Source organism: Bactrocera oleae, chromosome 5, assembly GCF_042242935.1.
Source record: "Bactrocera oleae isolate idBacOlea1 chromosome 5, idBacOlea1, whole genome shotgun sequence".
In the NCBI taxonomy this organism is placed as follows: domain Eukaryota; kingdom Metazoa; phylum Arthropoda; class Insecta; order Diptera; family Tephritidae; genus Bactrocera; species Bactrocera oleae.
In genome coordinates, this window is record NC_091539.1 from 30,813,667 (window position 1) to 30,840,784 (window position 27,118).

At 36.4% G+C, this 27,118-nt stretch overlaps 1 long non-coding RNA gene across 1 annotated transcript; it reads left to right on the plus strand.

Annotated features, from left to right (window-relative positions):
• On the plus strand, positions 1-26,593 carry LOC118682626 (uncharacterized). Its single transcript, XR_004978450.2, has 2 exons — positions 1-121; positions 26,133-26,593. It is a non-coding gene; the product is annotated as an uncharacterized lncRNA (long non-coding RNA).
• Positions 26,594-27,118: the final 525 nt, after the last annotated feature.

Consider the following 27,118-nt stretch of genomic DNA (forward strand, 5'->3'; position numbering starts at 1 on the left):
TTTCAACCAATCAAAATTTATTTCACACACAAACGCAACCAAAGGACTGAAAAAACTCGACTGCGCGATGAATTAGTCCTCGTTAAAACCAGCATCAATGCCAACAACAACTGCTATATAAGTAAGTGAATTCTGTTTCAAAGCGGCTGCAGTGATGAAGCTGACTTTAATACGTTCATATAGTATATATGTACATACATATGTATATGTAAGGTGATATGGGAAGACTTGATTTTGTGTCTGTGTGGCGCATAAAAATCAAACAAACTTAAATCCTATAACATTGCAACAACATTAGTGAGTTAAGATATAATACGCTAAGTAAATGGTGCGGGTGTTGACCGCACTAAGAATTGCGTTCAAATACTCAAACTTACATAAATATAAACGTGCATGTGACATTTTAGCTACTTCATTATTATTCTCCGATGTACAAATAAGATCGTCTCATTCGACAGTTTAAACCTTGGATTTTTTTTGTTTCAAGTCTTTATTTTTTAGTGCGGTATATGACGGACTTTAGTTATTCCTCTAGTGAAAGCTGCTTGGTGGTCAGCAGATAATGAGGGTCCAAATTCACAGGCATTAAAAGCCCAACTTTACAAATAAAAATGTAGTTTTAAAATTATCGGTGTATGTATGTGCGTAAAAGCAAAAAATTTACAAATATGCATAAATATGTTTGAATATATGTATATACAGAATTATGTATTTTGTACATACATACATAGGTATTTATTTCAGCATGTAAATGCACATCTGCGCACAATGAAATTGTAATAAATCCCTCTAATAGGTAATATTGTAGAGCTACAGACATTAAATGGCTCTAACAGAATAAAAAATACGAAATCGAAATTACACTGATGCGACTGTGGGAAATAGTCGGCCTTACTTATATTTGTATGTACTCGTATGTAGGAGCTTATGTTGGCGTACACAATTAATGATGGGAATGGAAGTGAATACTGCACTGGAAAAGCATTTTTTGTTTGGATTTGAAAATCGTTACGTTAAGAAAAAATAAATTATTGGCATTGTAAAAAATTAAAGCGTGTTTAAAGAAAAATTAATTACCCTAATCATAATTTGTTACGTACTCGTACATCTAAACATATAAATAACAAGTAAGGAAGGGCTAAGTTCGGATGTAACCGAACATTTTATACTCTCGCAAAGTCAAATGGTACACTCGTTTGAGATTTCTTTGTGGATTGACTGATATTTTCGGTAGAAAGTCAACTATAGGCACTGGGGTCCACATATTTAGTACTTAGGGGCTTGAACAGTTTCGGTTCGGTTTAGACAATTTTTGGTCACAAGGTGGCATACTTTAAACGTATTATTCACGCAAAGTTTTACCCCGATATAATCATTGTTGCTTGATATGCATAATTGGAAGTGAAAGAATCAGATGGAATTGAAAATGGTGTTATATGGGAAATAGGCGTGGTTGTAGTCCGATTTCGCCCATTTTCGCACTATAATATAGAAATATGAAAATAACGTTTAGCCGAATTTCGTTGAAATTGGTTAAGCAGATCTCAAGATATGAGTTTTCACCTAAAAGTGGGCTGTGCCACGCCCACTGACTAATTTTGGAGGTGGTTCCTATAAAGTCATCTCATACCATCCTAGAGATAAAATTTAATGTCTCTGGCGTGTTTAGTGCACACTAAACGGTTTTCACACCGTCAATAGAAGTGCTAAAAACATTTGCTTTTAGTGAATTTTGTTATTATAGCATTAGGGGTTTAGGAGATATGCACATTAAACCTATTAGAGGCGGGACCACGCCTACTTTTAAAAAAAAAAAGTTTTAACTGCAGATGCCCCTCCCTAATGTGATCCTGTGTACCAAATAACAGTCTGGTATCTTATTGCGGAGCTTAGTTATGGCAATTTATTTGTTTTTGATTAATGGCGTTTTGTGGGCGTGGCAGGGGTCCGATTACGCCCATCTGCAATACCAACCGTCTCACGGTACCAAGAAACATGTCTACCAAGTTTCATAAAGATATCTCAATTTTTACTCAAGTTAGAGCTTGCACGGACGGACGGACGGACGGACGGACAGACAGTCACCCGGATTTCAACTCGTCTCTTCATCCTGATCATTTATATATATATAACCCTATATTTAACTCGATTAGTTTTAGGTGATACAAACAACCGTTAGGTGAACAAAACTATTATACTCTGTAGCAACAGGTTGCGAGAGTATAAAAATATGCGGAGGCTCAAAATTAACATTCGAGCATATAGTTAAGCCCAAATATTGACTTTGCAATAGGATCCACAATCCACTCCCACACTAAGTGGCAAAATTCGCCTGCCGAACATTTTATAACATACTCTCGAAATTTGCGCTGATCAATGCCTTGAAATTGTTTAATGTCTTATTTGGTATCATAGTAACGTATATTGACAGCCTGCGATAAGCCATTCTGCTTCATATAAAAGCAACTTTGTGGTCGAGTTGAATTCATTCAAGAGATTGTGCAGATACGCCATTAAAGTGGTATAACCGCTATTATCAATGCTACTATGTTTTGTTTTGCAGATTTTCATTTCACATATTTAAGTATTTCAAGCATTATATGTCTACTTCTACTTTATATCTACGTCATAAGGCCAACCTTAAGTTTCTCATATTTGTCACATGCAGACTACAGGTAATATGAATCCAATTTTATTAATTTATCTCATTTCGAAGTATCATTATCATAAAAGATTGCTTTCTGAAGAGACTCTCGCATATTGACCTATACTCGTATATGCGATATAAAATTAATCAGAAGTTCAAAAGCCCTTATATTAGGTATTTGGGGGCTAGGGAAAGTATTTTCCGATTTTATCCATTGAAATGACAAGGTGAGTCCGATAACTTCGGTTGGGCTTGGCTTTTATTTTGTAAAGGGAATGAACTATATAGAATTTAAAAATGTGTTATATGTATTTACAACTTTTAGTGCGTTACCGCAGTTTTAGTAGTTTTGGACATAACCATTATATATGATTATCATCCGATCGCACTGTATGAGGAGGTACTACCACTTTTGTGGTTTGTGAGATACATATGTACATTCCATTTATTAGAGGGCTAAGCCATCCATTACTTAAATAGTTTTAAACTTCAGATGCGCATTCATACTTCGATTCCCTGAACCCAATTACACTTTTCTACATTAATTTGTGACACAGTTGTAGGGAACTTAAACGTACTACAATATAACAGATACTTAATTTATTTTCAAGATTAAAAATTAAAGTAAAAATAAGTAAATTTCCAAGGTAAATTATATTTTTGTATTATCGTGATTTATTTAAGTTTACTATTCTTTACATGCTTAAAGGTTATGTTTAATGTGAGTTAAGTTACATGAGTATCTATCAAAAATCTTTGTCTGGGGCAAGCGTAAGCATTCGCACAGGGAGCAATACGCAGATCCTCCGAGGAATGGATACAATGTATTGATTGCATGGATTGGTGGCATGAACAGTGTACCTTTTAAGACGGAGGAAGTTATCGCTGCCACGAATATTTTTCACAAAATTAATAACAAATTTTAAAGTTTCTTTTAAAACTCCAAAATTTAATTTAAATTCAATTCAATCAGCTGATTTTATGTTATTTTTTAATGGTAAATAGATCTCTCATTACTTAATTATCTAGTATTCAAGACAATTCGTTATGAAAAAGTTATTAACTATTAAAAAACAATGATTTCAACTCCTCGTGAAGGTTGAGATGTGGAGTAGCTAACATCAGACAAGCAACAGGTCAAAAGAGACTCAACGGTCTAGTATCCATGAATTTTCACAGAGACATAGGTGTTTTAGTTGAGGCAGTTTTAGATACATTTTTAAAAAAACCGAGAAAAATATGACAAGAAACCTAAATACTGTTGAGAATGTTGTGAATGTTGTGAATACTGCTTAAAGCCCCAATCAATAAGAAGAAGTGGGAGTAGTATGTACTGCTTCGAACTATTTATTTATAACTTTCTATACTTCAGCCACTATTGCAAATAAACTATTTTTGTTTTGTTTGTTGACCAATAGTTTATTATTATGTATCGAAATCCATGCATACACATATTTATTTTGCCCAAACATTTTAAATACTTTAATACTAGTACTCCGCTTCGCTACATATTACATTGCCCATCACGGCATTAATGAAACGAATTTAAGTAAAGAGCACTTCTTTTTTGGGTTTCTTATTTTGCTTTTTACGAACAATTTTCGACAACTGTACGCCAACTGACGCACACACATACAAACATACAGTGAGTGTTTGAGCGAAAGGGCATAAAGTGATGGGCCATAGTAAGCAAAAGGACCTAATGAAAACCCATTACTGCGCTTAATGCGTTTTGCAAAGTAGTTTTAGTTTTAGCGAATAACCATCGAAAAAGAATCCTCGTACATGGTTATACTTTCTCAAAGCTTACAATTATGGCCGCAAATCTCAGAATGTGTTTATGTATATATGTAAATGCATATGGAGTATTAAATTTTTAATAAAACCAATCATTAATGTTAAATTTACGGCTATCTTTCTATTAAAAAGTCCTTAAAAATACAAAGGTGAAGGAAATTGAGGAGTGATAAGAAAGACCATTGTGCTTATGAGTTTACTGAAGTTTTTGAAAAGCGATATTTTACTTTTTCCAAAACATGTTGGAAGTTATCGTTCCTGCTTATTAAACTCATAATAAGAGTATAGCACATTAAAACTAACTTTCCACAAAACTCATCCTATTCAAGGGTAATTTTTTGGGGACATAATTTTGCATCATCACTAACAGATAGTAGCATCACTGATATATTTCTAAGTAGATATGTTGTGTTATTTCAGGCACACAATATTCAAAGGCCTCAACGAACGACAGTGATTTTAAGAACTCGTGCTATCTGAGACTGGGATCTTCATCTACATAAGTTTAAGAGTGTTGATTTTTTTTATCGAAAGAGAAGAAATATTACTATTTTCATCGTCGAGGTTTTCTTGTAACCTTAAATTTGATATCATATCGAAAACGCTCCTTAACGGATCCAAAATTGTAAGGGAGAATCACACCAGCGTTCACTTCTAATTGGTAGGGGGCATTTGATAGGAAAAATAGAGGGATCTACAAGTCTGAAACCAACTGCGAGCGTTTTTTTCGAGGTAGAAATACTATCAACTTGGCAAAAACTGTGTTTGATGTTCGCCGAAACAAAAACCCAGATCACTTATAGTAGCAATACGCACTAACTCACCACTAACAAAACCTATTAACTAACTATTGTATTATATCAAATTTTTCATATTTTTTAATATATATGTATGTTAAAAAATCTTTACATTTTCCTTAAATATTGAACAGATAGGTATGATGTCCGAAGATTTAAGTTATAAACAGTAGTGGCCAACGAATTAGAAACGATTTTATTTTGAAGCTTAAACTAGTTATTTTTGTTAATTAATTCTATAAGGAAAAGTATACTTCATACTACACCGAAAACTATATAGAGTAAAGTTATACAAATTCTAAATAAAACTATAATAATTTGAAAGAATTCTAAAAATGGGATGTTATGTTCAACCAAAAAAATTAAATAAATATACTTCAAAAAAGTGAAATGAAATTTTTTTATGTAGTATTATTATTAAAAACAAAAAACAATTCAGTGCAATACATGCCACATTATCTTTTATAATTAAACATAGTGAAGGTTCTAATTTGTGAGCGTCGACTGTATTAAGTTTTATAGCCCTTTCTGTTTAAATTAACTCAAACATTTTGTTGATTTTTGAGTAGTATTTTTCTTAACAATACTAGAAATTTTGTTCGAAACAAAGTATTATAGTTTGGTGTTTTATGGGAAAAAATAATCAACAGCATAAATAATAAAACAAAATCTTTGAGAAAGTGGTATTATAGTTTGGTGTTTTATGGGAGAAAATAATCAACAGCATAAATAATAAAACAAAATCTTTGAGAAAGTGGTAAAAAAAAATCGTTCATAATTATAGCACCACCACCGTATGTACTCATATAAGACAAAATACGCATATAATGTGTTCCCTTTAAATACGGCAAAGCTATTAAAAGTCCGTACAGCACACTAATTTGTGTATCATTTCAATTTGTGCGCAAACATCCACACTTACACCGCAACACGTAATGCTCATAACAGTGTGGTGCCCCTTTCGACCACAGTCTGCCATGGCTTCCGCCTGATGCAAACCTATATATCTATAGCCTGCCACAAAAGCGCATCATAACAACGCAGCCATTACGGTCCATCTGTCAGAGCAGTAGAGCCAGCAACCCAAAGAAAAAAGGTTCTCATACAACATGAAAAGAAAAGCGAAAATGGAAATTAATATGCGCCATTTTTTAGAATTACGCGCACAAAAACACATGTACGGCAAATAGTTAGAAGCTCTTTAACACACACTTAGGTACGTATGTATGTGCATTGTTGCCGTTATGTGCCTTAACAGTTTACATTCTACATTTTCCTTACGACGCACAAATGAGGACAACGCAGTGGAAAAGTATCTGAGAAAAGGAAAAAAAATCTCATTGATGTGGCTTTTTAACTTTTCATTATTTACCGCTAAAAGCTTCTTTTAAAAATGTCACAAAGAGATAGCACGACAATAAACAAGTAAGAAAGCATTACATCAAGCAAAAAGAACATTATGTGCATGCATTAGAAAAGAGGATGTACATATTATACATACATAAATATGCGCATACATACTAGTACAAACATTTTAACATATGAAGTAGTTGAGTGCTGAATCCTATTTCTGGTAGAATTGTATAATCTTAGTTATATTTCGTGCTCAACTATTATGTAAAATCTGAACAAAAAATAATGAAAAAGTTCTTAGAGATCTATTTCAAGTAAAATTTCTTTAAGACCTACATACAAGTATGTACATGTATATGTACTCAAACGCACGGGTTAAAAGAGTGCGATTCAAACTGTAGAGAAGATTGGCGCGACGTATCGAAAACATATTCACAAAATGTTTATAATATCTGTATTTTAAACGACACTCAAGATCAAATTTGACCCGGACTTGTTCACATAAACTGTGCGAGCAAACTGAATCGATAAATTTTTTTTTTGATTAGTTCAACCTTTTTGGATATTTGTGTGAAGTTTGATCTACATATATGTATATGTTTGGCAGCAGTTTGTTTACGACGGGGAAAGATTGTCAGGCGATTTTTGTAATAAAAAAATGAAAATTTTTGTTTCCAATGAAATCACGACTAGGAAATCGTTGAAAATGTTACAGAAATGTTGCGCAAACGTTTTGCTGAAGGCAGGATAGTCCTCCATAGTATTGCCATAAATTCTGTTACAATATTTGTAAATTGTAAATGATACAGCGAAGAAAAACTCGAAGAGAAAAGCACATTTTTATACCCTGAGCAAAAATAAATTCGTAGAAATCTTTTTGTAATGACAATGAAAATGAAAAATAATGACACAGTCAAACCATAACATTGGATACCCCTTCAGAAGCCAGACCATAACTGGATGGTATCCAGTGAATATACTCTAGGCCTGCTAATGGATACTTACCACACATTCCCGAGGACCACACAATGGAGCATACACAGGGCAGTGAGGTATTAGCAGAGTACCCTCCTGTAGACATAGTGTCAGATAGTAATATTTATTTGGCGATAGGCAGCTTCAAGCCTTATAAATCGCCGGGACCAGACGGGATATTCCCGGCTCAGTTACAGCAGTCCCAGAGCTACATAATATACTGGTTAACAACCATGCTCAAAGGGGCACTGTAATTAAACTATATTGCCTCGGTATGGAGAAAAGTCAGCGTGGAATATATACAAGTACCAAAAGCGGGCAAAAGCTCACACACTAATCCAAAGGATTTTAGACCAATTGGTCTGTCCTCATTTCTCTTAAAAACGCTGAAGAGGCTAATAGAAATACATATGTATAAGGTGCAAGCTAAACCCAGGAAAAATGGAAGTTTTGCAGCATGCGTATTTCACAGAAACGGTGTTAAGCTCAGTGGTAGCAGAGATTAAAAAGTCTCTGGAGATAAAAGAATACACCCTCGTAGCTTTCTTAGACATAGAAGGTACTTTCAATATCATCCAGCCGAAGTCCATACTGAGCGCGCTTAAAGATTTGGGCATCTCTGAGCCTCTCCGGAAATTAATTGAACAGATGCTCTTGGGCATGTCAATTATTTCAACGCTGGGAGCTTCAGCGATGTGCAGATCTCTCCGAAAGGGTACACCCAAGGAGGCGTGTTATCCCCACTTCTCTGGATCAGTAATAAGGGGCATTCTATGACACTTAGGAATTTCCCGTTTCTTCCCATAACCACGGATTTTTGAAATCCTACAGAACTGAATCTAAATCTGGTCTCCAATATTGCCTTCCGCTCCAGAGAAAGGTGCGTAGTGGACAAGGATGTTCAAAGCTAGATAACCGAGTGTGTCTTCTCAGCTAAACTAGATACGAAAATCGCCTTTCGGCTTCGAGACCACTACAGTGTCTTGCAAGCAGAGGTCACAGCGATTAAAGAAAGCCTTCTTGTGCTGACAAGGAATGTGATCACAAGAAGAAATATATTTATATATAAAGACAGCCAGGCGGCTTTGAAATCTCAAATGTCTCATACGATTTCGTCTAAGACAATGAAAGAATGTCTTGATAGCCTAGCGGATCTGACATCCTATTTCACGATAAACCTGCAATGGGTCCTAGGACACAGTGATATCCCCAGGAACTAGTTATGTAGCAGATGAATTAGACAGAACAGGCACCACCCTACAACTATATTCTGGTGAAAAGGGCATAAATATGACTCTGGCTACTTGTAGATATTTAATCGACACACTTTGCATAAACATAGCTGAGTCTAAGTGGAGTCAGTCGCTGACTTGCTCAACAAGCAGGCAACGTGGCATGAATAGAATATGAGGCACACACGCCAACTGTTAAAATCCAAACGGAATGATATAAAAACTCTAGTAGGAGTACTGACAGGCCACTGTCTAATAGGCAGACATTCAAGTAGACTTGGAACGCCATATAACAATTATTGTAGAAGCTGTCAGGGGGTAGAAGAGGAGAAGACCATTACACATCTTCTAAGTGATTGCACGGCTCTATATAGGAAAAGAATCGCAGCCATCGGTGGGGGGTTTCTTGCTGACGTCTCGGAGGTTGCACGGATAAAACTTGTCTTACTGATTAAGTTTATCAGAAGTACGGGGTGGTTCAGAGAGGAGCCAATAGAGTGAGAGGACCTTGGTCCCGGTGGTATTACGATGGGCCTCCTAAAGGCTTAGGTGTATCGGAAGACAGCCACTCTACCTACCTACCTATACCCTGAACATAAGTTTGCCACGCTGTTTGTAACATTTTGTAACACCCAGAAGGAAACGTCGGAGACCTTATAAAGTATACATATATGTATTTATTTACAGGTTGGTTGAAAAATTGGTTGGTCTCACCAAGAAATAGCACTACTAGCTCCAAATGTTTTTTTCTCAAGTTGGTACATCTGTCGTGAGAACACATGCAAAATTCATTTTTGTTTTTTTTTGTTTACAAGCCATTTGAAGTTGACGTGTCAGATTATTTTTTTAATATGGAAAAAAATTTAATATCGCGCAGTGAATAGATTATTTGTTTTGAAAAGTTTAAAAGCAAAGGAAATTTATGAACAATTGTTAGAAGTATATAAGGAGTCTCAACTTCAAAACGCACCGTTGAATTTTGGGCTGGTAAATTTAAACGCTGTCGTCCTAGGCTTGAAGACGATCCAAACCGCATTCACACCAGAAATCATTGTGCAAGTCATAAAATTGTTAGTTAAGATCCAAGTTTGACTATGCGTGAAATTGCAAATGCCATAAGCATCTCAGACGAACGAGTACTTCATATTTTACATGGAGAAATACATATGAAAAAGCTGTTTGGAAGTTAGTGCCGCACACGTTAACAATTCAACAAAAACTGGATCGAAAACAAATTTCTCAGTATAATTTGAAGCGTTTTAAGCAGAATAGAACCGATTTCTTGCGTCGTTTTTATAACTGATGAGATTTAGATCTACCACCATGATCCTAAATTGAAACAAGAACGTTTACAATGGACTGAAGCTGATTGTTTAGATTCAAAGCAGGTGAAGTCACAACGATCAGCAAAGAAAGTTATGGCATCAGTTTTTTGCGATGCAAAAGGAATTTATTTTATATTAGGATTATCAGAAAGGTAAAACAATCAACTCTGAATATTATTGCAGCCGTTTGGATCACCTCGATGAAAAAATTGGTATGATAAGACCTGGTTTGCAGCACAAAAAAATTATTTTTCATTAAGACAATGCACCTGCTCACAAAATTCAACGAATTAAAGTACGAATTTCTTGAGCACCCACCGCATTCACCAGATGTGGCTCTCAGCGACTACTAGCTCTTCAGAGACCTGAAACAATTCCTTCGTGGAAAGCGTTTTTCGTCGAATGAAGAAGCTATTACAGCCGTAGACGGGTTTTTTGCAGAGCTTCTGGAAAGTAATTATAGGGATGGCATAAAATTATTGGAGGATCATTAAAATAAGTGTATTGAAGTTAAGCAGATAATATTGAATAAAAAACAAGTAAGGAAGGGCTAAGTTCGGATGTAACCGAATATTTTATACTCTCGCAAAGTCAAATGGTATACTCGTTTTAGATTTCTTTGTGGATCTTGCCGCCTTGTTCTATATTGACCGATATTTTCGGTAAAAAGTCAACTATAGGCACTAGGGTCCACATATTCAGTAACTAGGGGCTTGAACAGTTTTGGTTCAATTTAGATAATTTTTGGTCACAAGGTGGCATACTTTAAACGCATTATTCACACAAAGTTTTACCCCGGTACAATCATTGTTGCTTGATTTGCATAGTGGAAAGTGAAAGAATCATATGAAATTTAAAATGTTGTTATATGGGAAATAGGCGTGGTTGCAATCCGATTTCGCTTATTTTCGCACTATAACATAGAAATATGAGAAGAATGTTACGTACCGAATTGGTTAAAATCGGTTGAGCAGATCCCAAGATATGGGTTTTCACCTTAAAGTGGGCGGTGCCACGCCCACTGACTAATTTTGGACGTGGTTCCTATAAAATCATCTCATACCATCCTAGAGATAAAATCTAATTGGTTTATCGCGCTTTTAGTATTTTTTAACAGTACCGTTATATGGGGAGTGGGCGGGGTTGTCGCCCGATTACACCCATTTTCAGGCTGTGGGTAGAGGTGCTAAAAACATTTGCTTCCAGTGAATTTGGTTATTATAGCTTTTTAGTGGTTTAGGAGATATGAACATTAAACCTATTAGGGGGCGGGACCACGCCCACTGCAGATGCTCCTCCCTAATGTGATCCTGTGTACCAAATAACAGTCTTGTTTCTTATTGCGGAGCTTAGTTATAGCAATTTATTTGTTTTTGATCAATGACGTTTTGTGGGCGTGGCAGTGGTCCGATTATGCCCATCTGCAATACCAACCGTTTTACGGTACCAAGAAACATGTGTACCAAGTTTCATAAAGATATCTCAATTTTTACTCAAGTTACAGCTTGCACAGACGGACGGACGGACAGACAGTCATCCGGATTTAAACTCGTCTCTTCATCCTGATCATTTATATATATATAACCCTATATTTAACTCGATTAGTTTTAGATGATACAAACAACCATTAGGTGAACAAAACTATTATACTCTGTAGCAACAAGTTGCGAGAGTATAAAAATGGACCAGATCAGTGTCAAGACTTATTCGAGATGATCTCCACTTGATAACCTACCGTCGGTAAACTCGTCATCTTCTGACAAAACGCTTGAAGCAAATTAGGCTCAACAGATGCAAGCGGCTTCTTCAGTGACACGCGATCAACGGTCATGAAAATATAATATTATTTTTACAGATGAAAAACTTTTCACTGTTGAATACATTTTTAATAAGCAATAAATTTATGTAAAAATAGTTATTCCAAGGGTTCAGGGTTCATCCAGCTGCTGTAATAGTTTGGTGAAGATTCTCCTGTAAAGGCGTTACACCTCTTCACTTCTGCGAAAAAACGGTTTGAACTGGGGCAAAATTGTACCAACAGGATGTTTTAGAAGGCGCGGTGAAGCAGTTAAGCAGTACTTTCTTCGATGGAGAGCATTGGATCTTACAGTGAAATTCTGCTCCAGCACACAAACAAAAAAACCACCCAGCAATGGCTTAAAGGCAATATTCCTTAGATTTGAATCCATTGATTGGACTATAGTTTGTGGTCAGAGTTGGAGTGCATGGCAAATCCCCCAGAAAATCGGAGAGCCTCAAAAAATCTTTAGTTCGAGCAGCTCGCCAATATTAATATAAACTGAACTCTCACATAACTTATAAAGGTTATGAGCATGATTTGGACGAATATCAATATATGTATTTAATACTCCTAATACTAGTAGAACTTGAGAAATTATTAATTGTGCCATTGTATTCGAAAGCCCAGGAAGTTCACGCATGATGTGCGAATGCCTGTCTCTCCGACTGTCCGTTTGAGTGACAGCGCAAGCAATAACTTGAAATACCATATACATTTTGATAACTAACTTTGAATCTGTCTTTTGGGAGTTTAAGCATATAAGCAGAAGCGACCCATTGGCTCGTTCACAAACTAGAGTCAATTGCAAAAACCAAAGTCAGTATATCTTAGTAAAAGCCATCTTCCATATAATTATTATGTTCGAAACTACTGAAGATGCGATAACGCCAGGAAAGCTAATGGTTAGAATGAGAAAGGAAAATAAGAAGAATTTAAAATTTGTAATCCCATCAGACTACTTTATTTTGTAGTAAATAATAAATAGTACCATTATCATTTGGCAATTCTCTTCAAAAAATCATCAAAATTTAAGCATTACATCCATTTTGCGCAAAATATTTTACTAATAATAAAAGGTGCATTATTCGACCGAAAAGATGAGGAGTAAGTTGTTTATAAAATGTATACGTATTGTACATATATGTATCTATGTATACACATTTACATACAACAATAGATGGAAGTATATTCTCAAGTAGTTTAGGGCCAAAAGTCCCCTAGTCTTAATATAGCCAATACAGTGATTTTCTTCTTTTCGGTTGATTTTATATTGTATATACTGGTCAATATGTGAGCTAGTATAATGAAATTGAGTAAACATGGTTTTTAGACCTCACTGTCGAATTGACGCTAGATATCATATACTATAAATTCGCACGAAAAATTATCCGTACACCTCGACATGAAAACAATAAACTAAGAAATTCGTGATCAAATAATTTATTATGTATAAAAATAATATACACAATACACGTTCAATAAGATGTTTTTAGACAAACACTTAAAAAAAAGTTGCCTTCTTTTCTGAAGATATAATAACTTTAACTTTAAGATTATAATAACTTTAAATTCAACTGTCCAAAGAGGGATCAAATACATCATCGAGTATATGTATTTTCAACTCCATTCAGTTGAATTGAAGTTAAAGCAATTCAACTCAAGTTCAAAACCAACAAAACTCTGTTTACCATATACCCTGAACAGGGTAAATTAAGTTTGCCACGAAGTTTGTAATGCCCAGAGGGAAACGTCAGAGATCCTATAAACTATATACAATATTTGTAAGTATAAATGATTAACACAACTGAGTAGATTAGACATGTCCGTTCGTCTGTTTACACGCCAACTAGTATAAGCTATCGCTCGCAAACATTGCACATGTCTTTTTCTAACCAAGAAGCAGTTTATTTGTCGGAACCGCCGATATCGGGCCACTATAGCATATATATGACAATACTGAACGATGAAGGTGAAGATATTCATAAAAGATCTTTAAAATGTAATCTTGAAGGTTGTTTATATCAAGCATCGTGGCTAGAAAGAGCTAACAAAACTTTGACCATTGGCCGGTTAAGAGTATTATAGCTTCGGTATGCCGAAATGTAGTGGATTAAAACCCAAATGACTGAAGAGGATAAATCGCTTAAAAAATTTAATTTTACTCAAAAATTATATTATATTCCTAAGGATAGGTGATTGTATCGACTCCTTATGTTCGAAACATTTTTGACAGTTTAAAATAATTTTAAATAGTTTATTCATTCTTTTTTATTTCTTTTGATATTTTTTCGAAATAAACTTTTGATTTTCTAGTCAACTCTGTCAAAAACCGTAATATCGCAAACAAATTAAAGTTCGGCAATAGTTCAACCGAGTTCTTTTTGACGAATTGAGTGGATATCGATAATACAGAATTAAAAACGAGTTCTTTTTGACGAATTGAGTGGATATCGATAATACAGAATTAAAAACTTCAATCAAAATGGAGTTAGAAACCAGTCTAAGGGCTTAAATATTAGGTACTCTAATATGAGGAATTTATTGTTTTGTGTTATTTTAATTCACTGTAATGTGAATATTTAGGACTTAAAACCTAAGTAGTAAAGAAGCTAAATGAGTCCACGACCTACAATGAGATACAAAGTATATTGGTAATCCATTCATAGTTTCGTTAAATAACGAATATGCATATACATTTTATACTCTTGCAATGTGTTGGACAGAGTATAATCATCTGCGAGTTCCCTTAACGGGTGTTTGTTAAACCTAAATGAAGAGGGTGGCGAGTTGAATGAAAATTCCGTTAATCAAAAACGTAAAAAGTTCTATAACTAAACTATAAATTAATATAAAAAATATGGAGGAGAATCTGTGGTTTAAAAAGCTTTTAAGAAGTAGACGTGACGCCGTCTCCTAATAGGTTAGGTTTTACTGATCGGCTGCCATGCCATACGGAGACCTACTTGTCCTTAGTAATGCCAAAGGGCTTCAGTTTTAGTTCAATTCGAGCAAAAGTATTCGTCATAGAGGATGTCAACGCTTTTTGCAAATTTAAGGAGATATTATATATCTAATTTGGATACTTCATCTAGTTTCTTGAACTGCGAATCTCCTAGATATCTAATCCCAGTTCTAAATAAGGTACTACTTCGATGAGCATGTGATGCCAGGTCATTAGGCCAACAACCGTCAAACAGTCCTTTGAAACCCGTGTCAGAAAAAGCATGCGTGCTTTCCTTCGTTTGCGCATGATCTTGGCTATCCTGCATTTTCTTATGGCATTCCATCTCACTAAGGTCCGTCTGTCAGCTCTTTCATTATGTATCGTTTTTAGCTTGCGTACATATTTATTTCATGTACTGGTTCGGTAGCCAAACAGGTGGCACACTCCTAATAAGTTTAACGTACCTATCTCACAAACCCCTAAAGCGATATCTGCCAAAGTTTCTGGGAAAAGGTCTTTCTAGCACGTTTTCATACAGTATGGAAACGCATGAAATCCGATGATAAACAAGGCCTCCCCGCCTACTGTCCATATAACACAACTTAAACCTTTATCTAATTCTTTTACATAATAAAAAAAAAAAGTCAATCACCAATGAAGGCATCACAATTTGCACAAATAGTGCCTTCAAGGTGTGCCATCTAATATCTACAATTAAGCGAAATCGGACCATAACTTTTCAATCCCCCGGACCGAAACTTTGGTCAATATTATAGATATCGTAATGAAATACAGAGAACATCCTTTCCTGCTAATAATGTGCCCTTAAGTAAACATTTAATATTGGATACACGTTTGCATGGAAATATCCTAAATAGACGTTTCGGCTTTCAGCACTTATACTTAATATATTTATAGAAAACATATGAATTTGTTTACTGCTTTCGAAACTAATAATATTCTTTATATGTAGGTAGGTAGAAGTGCTGTCCACAAGGACTCAATTAGTACTGAATGCGCCATTTTGGTGCACTATTTTAGGACCTTCTATTTTGATATCTTGTTTCATCGTTGCGGTCAAACCGTTTGGTGCTCTCAATGAAACTACTTATATCCGTTATGCTTTTTGTGGACAACCTTTCAAGGTTTGGTGCTGATGGGTTCCAAGTAATTTGTGTCAGGTTTGTGATACAGTAGGGCATTCAGAGAGAAAGTGTGGCATTCAGATAGAAAATAAAAGACCGTTTCTTTATTATATTCTAGCTTGCAGCTGCGGCAAATATTGTTATATGGCAGGCCCATTTTTAGCGCATGCTCTCCAAAAGGCCAGTGTCCCGTTATAGTGGCTGTAAGTCTACGAGTATAATTATATGCTGTTTCTGAACCTATGTAATAAGTTATTAGTTCTATTTTTGTCATCCTTGGGCCTTATCTGTTTTATTATCTTTAAGCTTGGTATTTACTTCCATATACTCTGGAAAGCTCTCTTTTGATTGCTCCCAGCGGGCATGCAATTAACTCCGCCTTGGATTCATCTAAAGAGAACCCTAGCTTTGTCAACTCATCTGCCTTTTCGTTGCCGAAAGTGTTCCTGTGACCGAGAACCCAAATTATGGACAACTCGAGTTGACCTACTAAAGAGCTTAAAGCCCTCCTGCAAATGTTTACTACATTGGAATTAATCCTTGGCGCCGAAAAGGCCAGCAGTACTGCCTGACTATCCGTGTATATGGTCGCTTGCCGTATCCTCCCAGAGTTATTCAAGAGAAATCCACAGGGTTTCTCTACTTCTGCTTGGAAGATACTGGCTGAGTTTGGTAGATGCTCCTCAGTCCTTGGGAGGATATAGTCTGATTCACTAAGGTTGAGCTGATTTAGAATGACACTATGTCCATATTCTTTCCATTTCCAGCCTCGTAGTTCCTTTATCCTAAAAGCAAAACATGCGGCTACGTTACGGGTGAACTCATCTATGAGCAGTTAATGCAGGAGCATTCCATTTAGTTTCCTGATATTGTATTGTTTCTTTAATGGTGGCCACCAGACCTCCATACGTTAGAATTGGTCTAATGATGGCCAGTTGGCATCGATTTCAACCCCTAGGTATTTTGCCGTGGGGGAGAGAAATAGTTGTACCACTGAGTGAGGAAAGATTAAATTGAGGTATATTTGTTTTACTCGTGAAAATCATCAGTTCCGTTTTACTAGGGTTTACACTTAGTGCGTTGTTTGCGGGTAATAGGTGTCACCGTCGTAGGGTATTTTCATAATCTCACTTATTATGGAAAGAAACATCCCTGATACCATCAATACTATGTCGTCTGCATATACCACTGCTTTCACTCCTACTCCATTGAATTGAAGTACAAGTAGTATTCCATTCAGCGCCACCACCCACAACAGTGGGGAAAGGACACCTACCTGCGAAGAGCCTCTACTTACGTAGCTTGTGAGTGTCGCTGACCCATTTGATGCTATAATCATTCTGTTCAAAAGCATCGATCTTATCCACCCTTTGACCCTTTTCCAGCTCCGCTTTTGCTTTCCTAACTTTTTTTATACTGCTGCATTATGTTGCTATAGAGTACAATAGTTTTGTTCACCTAACGGTTGTTTGTATCACCTAAAACTAATCGAGTTAGATATAGGGTTTTATATAAATAAATGATCAGGATGAAGAGACGAGTTGAAATCCGGGTGACTGTCCGTCCGTCCAAGCTGTAACTTGAGTAAAAATTGAGATATCTTTACAAAACTTGTTACACATATTTCTTGGTACCGTAAGACGGTTGGTATTGTAGATGGGCGTAATCGGACCAATGTCACGCCCACAAAACGCCATTAATCAAAAACAAATAAATTGCTATAACTAAGCTCCACATTAAGCTACAAGACTGTTATTTGGTATACAGGATCACATTAGGGAGGGGCATCTGCAGTTTAAAATTATTTTTAAAGTAGGCATGGTCCCGCCCCTAATAGGTTTCATGTGCATATCTCCTAAGCCGCTATAGCTATAATAACAAAATTCACTGAGAACACATTTTTAAGCACCTCTATCAACAGTGTGAAAAGGGGGGAAATCGGGGGACAACCCCGCCCTCTCCCCATATAACGGTACTGTTCCAATCTACTAAAAGTGCGATAAATCAAACATAAACACGCCAGAGACATTAAATTTCATCTCTGGGATGGTATGTAATGACTTTATAGGAACCGACTTCAAAACACTGCTTAACCGATTTCAACCAAATTTGGTACATAACATTCTTCTTATATTTCTATGTTATAGTGCGAAAATGGGTGAAATCGGATTACAACCACGCCTATCATTTAATTTCCATCTGATTTTTCACTTTCCACTATGCAAATCAAGCAACAATGATTATATCGGGGTAAAACTTTGTGTGAATAATGCATTTAAAGTATGCCACCTTGTGACCAACAGTTGCCATCTTATATCTAATTGAACCAAAACTGTTCAAGTCCCTAGGTAATATGTAGACCCCAGTGCCCAGAACATATCGGTCAATGTGTAACATATGGAATTGGAATTCATATAAAATAAAATAAATGAAACTCTCGATAATAGTATGTCTTTGTGTAAAAAATGGGTTGAATCGGATCAATACTTCGTTTAATATAAAATTCTGCCAACACCTGAAGTAATTTCCCGGGCTTTGATCCTTGCAAATTGCGAGAGTATAAAATGTTCGGTTACACCTGATCTTAGAACTTCCTTACTTTTTTGTATTGCTTAGTTATATCTTTGTAGGGTTGCCATATTTTGACCCTATAACTATCATTTAAGGCTTTTCTCACTTTTGTTCTCAGGTTCTTCAGGTCAACGTTACACCATGGAGGCGACTTCCTCTTTTTGAGAACCGTTAACGGTATCGATTGGTTGAAAAAAGTGATTAATATCTTTTCTAACTTTTCCACCTCTTCATTTATTTCTTGCACATTATTGATTGTATTCTTATATTTCCTGTTTTCTAAGCTTTTTGCTGCTATTTTGGTAAATTTATCCATCCTGTTCTTCTGTGATTAGGTTATTGGAGGGGAGTACTGGATTTCTCGCGAATGCTGAAGAGTATCCAGAAGTGATCCCACATGGATGATTCTCGGACCCTCCAGTCATCAGCGACCAGGCTATCCGTTTCTGTTGATAGCTTAAGGGTCACGACTTCCTCCCAACCCGGAAAATTTACTGAGCTTGGGAAAATTAATGTTGGCTTATCGCCCTTATTACATACACTTAAATTGCTAAATAGAATATATTGTAAGAGAGACTCGCCCCTGGTGTTTATGGTTGAGCTCCCCGATATTGTGTGTCTCGCGTTGGATGATCTTGTAACTCTTTAGGGTTTCTGAGGAATCAAACTCTGGATGGTCACTTGATTTTGGGCAGAGTTTCCGTCGCTTCAATTTGTGAGCGATTTCCTTTTTGGGAACAGCTTTGCCCGCTGGTCTCGGTGGGAGGTTCAGATTATTTCCTCTTCAGAAAGCTCTCGTATTCCTCCACTTTCTGCTTCTGGCGTGTTTTTTGTTCTTCATCCACTGAGGTGCCGGCAGCCTTTGGCAATCTTGCCCAGTATAAACACTGCCCTTTGGTACCGGCTTTTACTCCTTTTACTGCCAGTGTACTTTGGTTGGTACTCATAGCTGTTTTTGAGGTGGAGGGTTCCGTATTTATGCTTGGCGTACTTTGCTTGATACCCGTTATGTTAACTGCTGTCTCCACCGACGTACTATGGTTGGTACATCCGGGAGAACTCTTATTCGTCTCCTGGCTGAAAGCGACGAAGGTATTTTCGTCAGACTCCGTTATGGGTCCTTGTTCCCCTCAAAGCGCGGGTCGTCAAGGTGTTAGTAGTTGTTGTTTGTTTTGTTTCTTTATTTGTTGTGTTCATTCTGTTCCTACGAGTTTGCCGGAAAAGGTTGGTCACTCGTCCGCAGAGCCGGTATGCGTAGAGAACGCATTAGATACTTCCGATCTCGCCCGGGCATCGTAGGAGACCGTTCCATCAGCACGGTGCCTCACCACCTTGGCTTAGGGTGGTGTTGATGCGACTGTCCTCACAGTTCCACAAAAGGAGATGGGCATAAAACCGAGGGTTTATTCATCCGTGTCCCCATCGTTGCAATTATGGGGTTTCCCTCTTTCTTCGTAAAAGGAATGTGCGTACCTATTTGGGTTGCACGCATTACGTAAGGCAAGGCTATTAAGTGTAACGAATATTAGGCCCTTGAAATGATCAGATTGCCAAAGCACCGTATTTTTTCCATGAAAAGTCAAAAACCATTTGAAGTCGCCGTAATACTCAGCAGATCGCTCAAACATCTAATAGAGGTATGTAAAAGTGTTTATTATATTATATATATAATAGGGTGGGTCAAGAAAACGCATATTTTACTTTCGCCCCGTTCTTTCAAACATTTGTTGATAGACACCTCTAAGAAACGCTCTCCAAGTTTGAGCTCTTTATTGTAAGGGGAAGGTCCTCCGCTCAACGGTTGTCAATTTTTATACTCTCGCAACTTGGTACTACAGAGTATGATAGTTTTGTTCACCTAACGGTTATTTGTATCACCTAAGACTAATCGAGTTAGATATAGGGTTATATATTATATATATAAATGATCAGGATGAAGAGACGAGTTGAAATCCGGGTGACTGTCTGTCCGTCCAAGCTGTAACTTGAGTAAAAATTGAGATATCTCCATGAAACTTGGTACACATGTTTCTTGGTAGCGTAAGACGGTTGGTATTGCAGATGGGCGTAATCGGACCACTGCCACGCCCACAAAACGCCATTAATCAAAAACAAATAAATTGCTATAACTAAGCTCCGCAATAAGATACAAGACTGTTATTTAATATACAGGATCACGTTAAGGAGGGGCATCTACAGTTAAAATTTTTTTTAAAAAGTGGGTGTGGTCCCGCCTCTAATAAGTTTAATGCGCATATCTCCTAAGCCGCTAAAGCTATAATAACCAAATTCACTGGGAGGAAATGTTTTTAGCACCTCTATTGACGGTGTGAAAATGGGTGAAATCGGGTAACAAGACCGCCCACTCCCCATATAACGGTACTGTTAAAAAATACTAAAAGCGCGATAAACCAAGCAAGAAACACGCCATAGACATTAAATTTTATCTCTGGGATGGTCTGAGATGACTTTATAGAAACCACGTTCAAAATTAGTCAGTAGGCGTGGCACCGCCCTCTTTAAGGTGAAAACCCATATCTTGAGATCTGCTTAACCGATTTCAACCAAATTCGGTACATACAACCACGCTTACTTCCCATGTAACACCATTTTCAATTCCATCTGATTCTTTCACTTTCCACTATGCATATCAAGCAACAATGATTATATCGGGGTAAAACTTTGCGTGAATAACTGAACTGTTCAAGCCCCTAAATACTAAATAGTTGAATAGAATAGTTGATAGAATTTTTCTAACTGATAATAAGTAGAAATAAAAAACTGGAAAGCGGAAGACCTTCCCGTTACAATTACGACCTCATACTTGGAAAGCCTTTCTTAGAGGTTTTTATCAACCAATTTTTTTTCGACCCACCCTAATATACGTACATACATATGAATGCATTATTATATATGCGAATATGTATGCTATTAGTTCGTAAAGGTCCTAAGGAGATTCGTCCCCACCATATAACTTCAAATTAAATGGTTGTACATTTGACATCAAAAGAATCGTAGAAATTGGGAGACAAACGACAGTTTGCAGACCATTCCAATCGTACAATAACTTCGAGAAACATATTACCGTTATAATTATTATACTTATGTTTATGTGAAACATCTCAGCTTGAACCCATACATTACTTGCTGTCTTCCTCTGCAATCTTTGCCTATTAATTTTTCAATCAAACAATTTCCACAGCAATCCGCTGAAGCATCGTCGACGAAACACTTTGCATCAAAAAATCAAGTGTTTCCTGCTGCAGCTTTAGTATCACTCAATGGCCACCCCGCTAAGGCCATATTCCTTAAGCTGCTGCTATTTTACCATGGTTGTTGTTGATATTGCTGTAGTGCTGCTTAAAAACTGCTGCAGGCGCACATATGTCAACTTTTCCACTTTTTCCCTGCGTTTGCATAAAGATGTCACATTGCCCCGCTTGAATTGAAAAACGAGAACGAGGACGAGGACGAGAACGAGAACGAAGTGCTTTGACAACTTCAAGAGAGAAAAAGTTGAAATTGGAAACTTTTGAAATGTCCTCTTATCCTCGTAAATCATATAATTTGAATGTAATATACAACTGCAAGGGGTGTGACCATGCGTCCATACAAACCTTCATACATTCATAATAAACATTATGGAAGCAAGCGTATACAAGATATTATATTGATACATATGTAAGTATATACGAGTATATGAGTATGGATATATACATATGTATGTATATGCACAAATTATTGAGATTCTACAGTAAATCTATATACGACTTTTAATAAAAATACTTCGTATTGCCCTAAAATATGGTAAAAATTTGGAAAGGCCGTTTGTACCATGAGAGGGAAGCACTAGAATTAAATATACTCATACTTATGTACATATTTTATAGTCAGATCTAACCTTCAAAAGGCACATGTATTAATTTCACAGCGATCCAACAATTCGGTTGTGACATACAGAATTTGAGTTTTGAAATATATGAAATAGGAATTTCGATATTTTAAGAAAGAAGTAATATTGATTCTCTCACTCTTCGCTAGTTGATACAACCATTGTAAGTGTTTTGTTAAATTCCGAACAGGTCATACCAGTACGGTATACAAAGGATCCAGTTCAAGAGAAACAGTTACGGACGAAATCATCAAAAAATCCACAAAATTTTTAGGATTGCCGCAAATTTTAATTGTTCGAGATATATGATTCTTGATAGATACTTAGAACTTTACGCAAAGTGGGTGCCGCATGAGCGCACCATCGACGCTGAAATCAATAACAACAGTAACAAAAGTGCATAAATTGGCTCCTTTCATTTACCTTCACATCCATACCATCATATTCTCCGGATCTATCGTCCAGTAACTTCCCCCGGGAAGGGAACTTCCCGTTCTCAGACCTCAAGAAAATACTCTTTAGTAAGCAATTTAGCGACCATAAAAAGATAATCGTTTGGGCAGCTTTCAACATAAATACATGCATATCTACAGTAGAATCGTTTTTAGCAAACACTTTTGATTTATTACTAAAGAGATTTGCACTCTTCAGCCTGTCTGTTCTCTTACTTACATTGAGGCCAAGGCAATTTCACCATTGAATTATTCTTATGAAGCACGTATTAAGGGGGCGGCCCAAGGGCCCTAACAAAATTTTATCGAGAAAAAAACGAGAAGATTGCTTCTTTAATAAAATGCACCAAGAAGCAAATTATTCTTTATTGATCTTTGTCTTGTATTATATGTATTAATTTTTTTTAATTTACCTCAAAATGGCGTATGTACAGTATAATTCATAGAATTTATGTCTTTATTGGTTGCTCTCCATACGTAAACATAAGTTTTGCGCAATTATGAGTTATCAACAAGAATTATTAATTGGAACGATTTTCTATGAAACAGTATTATGTGATATAACTACAGCTGTATTATTTTTTGTTATACTCTCGCAACCTGTTGCTACAAAGTATAATAGTTTTGTTCACCTAACGGTTGTTTGTATCACCTAAAACTAATCGAGTTAGATATAGGGTTATATATATATAAATGATCAGGATGAAGAGACGAGTTGAAATCCGGGTGACTGTCTGTCCGTCCGTGCAAGCTCTAACTTGAGTAAAAATTGAGATATCTTTATGAAACTTAGTAGACGTGTTTCTTGGTACCGTGAGACGGTTGGTATTGCAGATGGGCGTAATCGGACCACTGCCACGCCCACAAAACGCCATTAATCAAAAACAAATAACTTGCCATAACTAAGCTCCGCAATAAGATACAAGACTGTTATTTGGTACACAGGATCACATTAGGGAGGGGCATCTGCAGTTAAAACTTTTTTTAAAAAGTGGGCGTGGTCCCGCCTCTAATAGGTTTAATGTGCATATCTCCTAAACCGCTAATGCTATAATAACAAAATTCACTAGAAGCAAATGTTTTAGCACTTCTATTGACGGTGTGAAAATAGTTGAAATCGGGTGGCAACTCCACCCACTCCCCATATAACGGTACTGTTAAAAACTACTAAAAGCGCGATAAATCAAGCACTAAACACGCCAGAGACATTAAATTTTATCTCTAAGATGGTATAAATTGGCTTTATAGGAACCGCGTTCAAAATTAGTCAGTGGGCGTGGCACAGCCCACTTTTAGGTGAAAACCCATATCTTGAGATCTGCTTAACCGATTTCAACCAAATTCGGTACATAATATTCTTCTCATATTTCTATGTTATAGTGCGAAAATGGGCGAAATCGGACTACAACCACGCTTACTTCCCATGTAACACCATTTTCAATTCCATCTGATTCTTTCACTTTCCACTATGCAAATCAGGTAACAATGATTATATCGGGGTAAAACTTTGCGTGAATAATGCAATTAAAGTATGCCAACTTTGCGGCCAAAAATTGTCTAAATCGAACCAAAACTGTTCAAACCCCTAAGTACTAAATATGTGGACCCCAGTGCCAATAGTTGACCTTCTACCGAAAATATCAGTCAATCCACAAAGAAATCTCAAACGAGTATACCATTTGACTTTGCGAGAGTATAAAATGTTCGGTTACATCCGAACTTAGCCCTTCCTTACTTGTTTTATTTTGGTTTTATATTTGCGTGGATGATTTAATGATAGGTGAAGGCTCCCTGACTAATAAAGGTTTAAAAATATAAAAATTCAAAAACACGAGCTATATTATATATTGAAATAGTTTTATAAAAATCAAAGCATCTAAGAATGAAAGCTATTCCGATTGATTCGCCCATTTGTATAAACACAAATATGTATATCAATTAATGGTAACAGCCCTGAACAGCAAACAGCACATTAATAAATATTTCTTCGATTCTCAGTTCTTGTTTTCAATTTAGATATGATTCTCATTTTCAAATGAGATATGATTCCATTAGAAGAAAAAATTACGTCACATATCGACATTTAATTTTTCCTCGACTGATCAATAATTAGAACGTTCACCTAATACATAGAATAACCGATATCATTTTCAAATTTGCGGACCCCTCCCGAAACTAAATTCTTTGGGCTTTGAGCCTGCGGGCTTAATAAGTCATTGAAGTAAAATTTTCAACCTTGACTGTTTTCTGATGCATACCAGCTTTCGACTGTTGAATATTGAAAAGTATAAAAACATTGAATATATCTGCAACATGTGAGACTACCCGGAAAATTTTTCTAAGGAAATACATATACAGGTATTTATTTATAAATTATTCAAGCAGTTAATGACTTTCGGTTAATTATTACATCAGCTAAAAAGGATTTTCCCTGATAGATAGATCGTGCATACCCATACCTACCTAAGCCTGTTTTAGAGTAACGTTAGCTAGAAAACTGTCAAAGTTTCATAACATTTCATCTAAGAATTCTCAAGTTATTGGTCTCAAACCGACGTCCCCTCTTTGACCGTTGTAAAAAAAACATCATTGAAGCAAAGCTATGGCTTGATAAGTGCCACAGCATATTCAACGATCAAGTACCGTACTGATGTGCGTAATTCATTCATGTGTGAGTTTGTTAGCAGCATTGCTATTCAAAGGAATGCGTAGGTTTATCATTTCCGTGTTTTTACAAATGAAAATGCTTGGATAAACACACACATAGACACACATTTAAACGACAATGTCGCTCCGATCCAACACAATAAGAGCCGATTTGTGATAATGGCTGAAACAGGTCTACATCACTGAACACCTGAATTCAATCGTCAGTCCCAGTTCTTCGATCGTATTAGCTAAATGTAATAATGTAAACTTGTACGTATACTAGACATGATCGGTTCGAAATTTGTCACACTTTTGAAAGTGAAGTGAAATATAGGCCCAAAGCGGGGTTGAAACTATTCAAATTAGTACCCGAAATCAACATACATTCCCATTGACTTAATCAGGGATGTTTGCATCGAAAGCAAAATATTCAGTAAAATTTTGCTTGTTACACTGGAGAGTTTTCGACAAAATGTAAGCATACGACACAATAGTAATTATTGCCTAAATAATTGCAAATGATTGCTAGCCCATTTCCATTTCTATTTCCAGTTGAATCCTTGCGTCGGCCCACAGTGGGTGGGATATTGACTGACGGTGCGACAAGTGTGCACTTCAGTTGTAACCTCCATCAGCGAGCCATATGTGATCGAATAAATGTGTATATTTGTATGTATGTAAATATGCTTATGCGTGTCAACGTTCAATGTCGAAGGTGCAACGCAGAAGCAATGACGGAGGAAAGCAACTAAAATCAGCCGGCTCTTCAGCTTACACTTTCATCCCCCCTCAACGCAGTCATTCCAAGTGACTGCCAACACCTCGGGGTGTCGCACTAAAATGCACAGTTGTTCGGTAGGCATCACCACAAGGACGAATTGCTGACAAGTAGGCAAGTTGTGATGGGCGCACATTTATTAAGTTGAGCGGACAATTGAATGCTGAATAGAATTTTCAATGTTTGTAATTTGAGAAAGTAGGTAGAAACAAATATACCTACATATGCACTGTTATGAATTACTGTATTCATATACATATGTACTTATACATAGATATAACGGTACATATTCAGATAAATACTGTGTATGGTACATTGTGCCAAGCGCACCAAATTTACGTGACCAAGCACCGGCCGAGAACAAATATAATATCTATAAAAGCTATCTTCACTTCGATAAGTGTTGGAGAGTAGGGAATGGAACAAACTATACCGGTTGGTCAAAAAAATTAGCAGCACTTACGAAAAACATTTTGATTACCCCTTAGTTCCGAGCCTTCAGATTTCTATAAATAACTATAATTTATTTCAAGCCTTAAGTTTTGAAAATCAATAAAAACATATCTCTTTTTTCCGTTAGTACAAATGTCAAGAGTTCCATATAACAATATTTAATCATCTTTTGGTTTACGGGGTTTCTCTGCTGACTAGCATTTGGTCACATTTATTGGTGGACGAATTGGCAAACCACTGCGGCAATGAAATGAATTCACAATTCACTAAGCACCATAGCTGGTACAAACAGCAAATTTGTAACTCT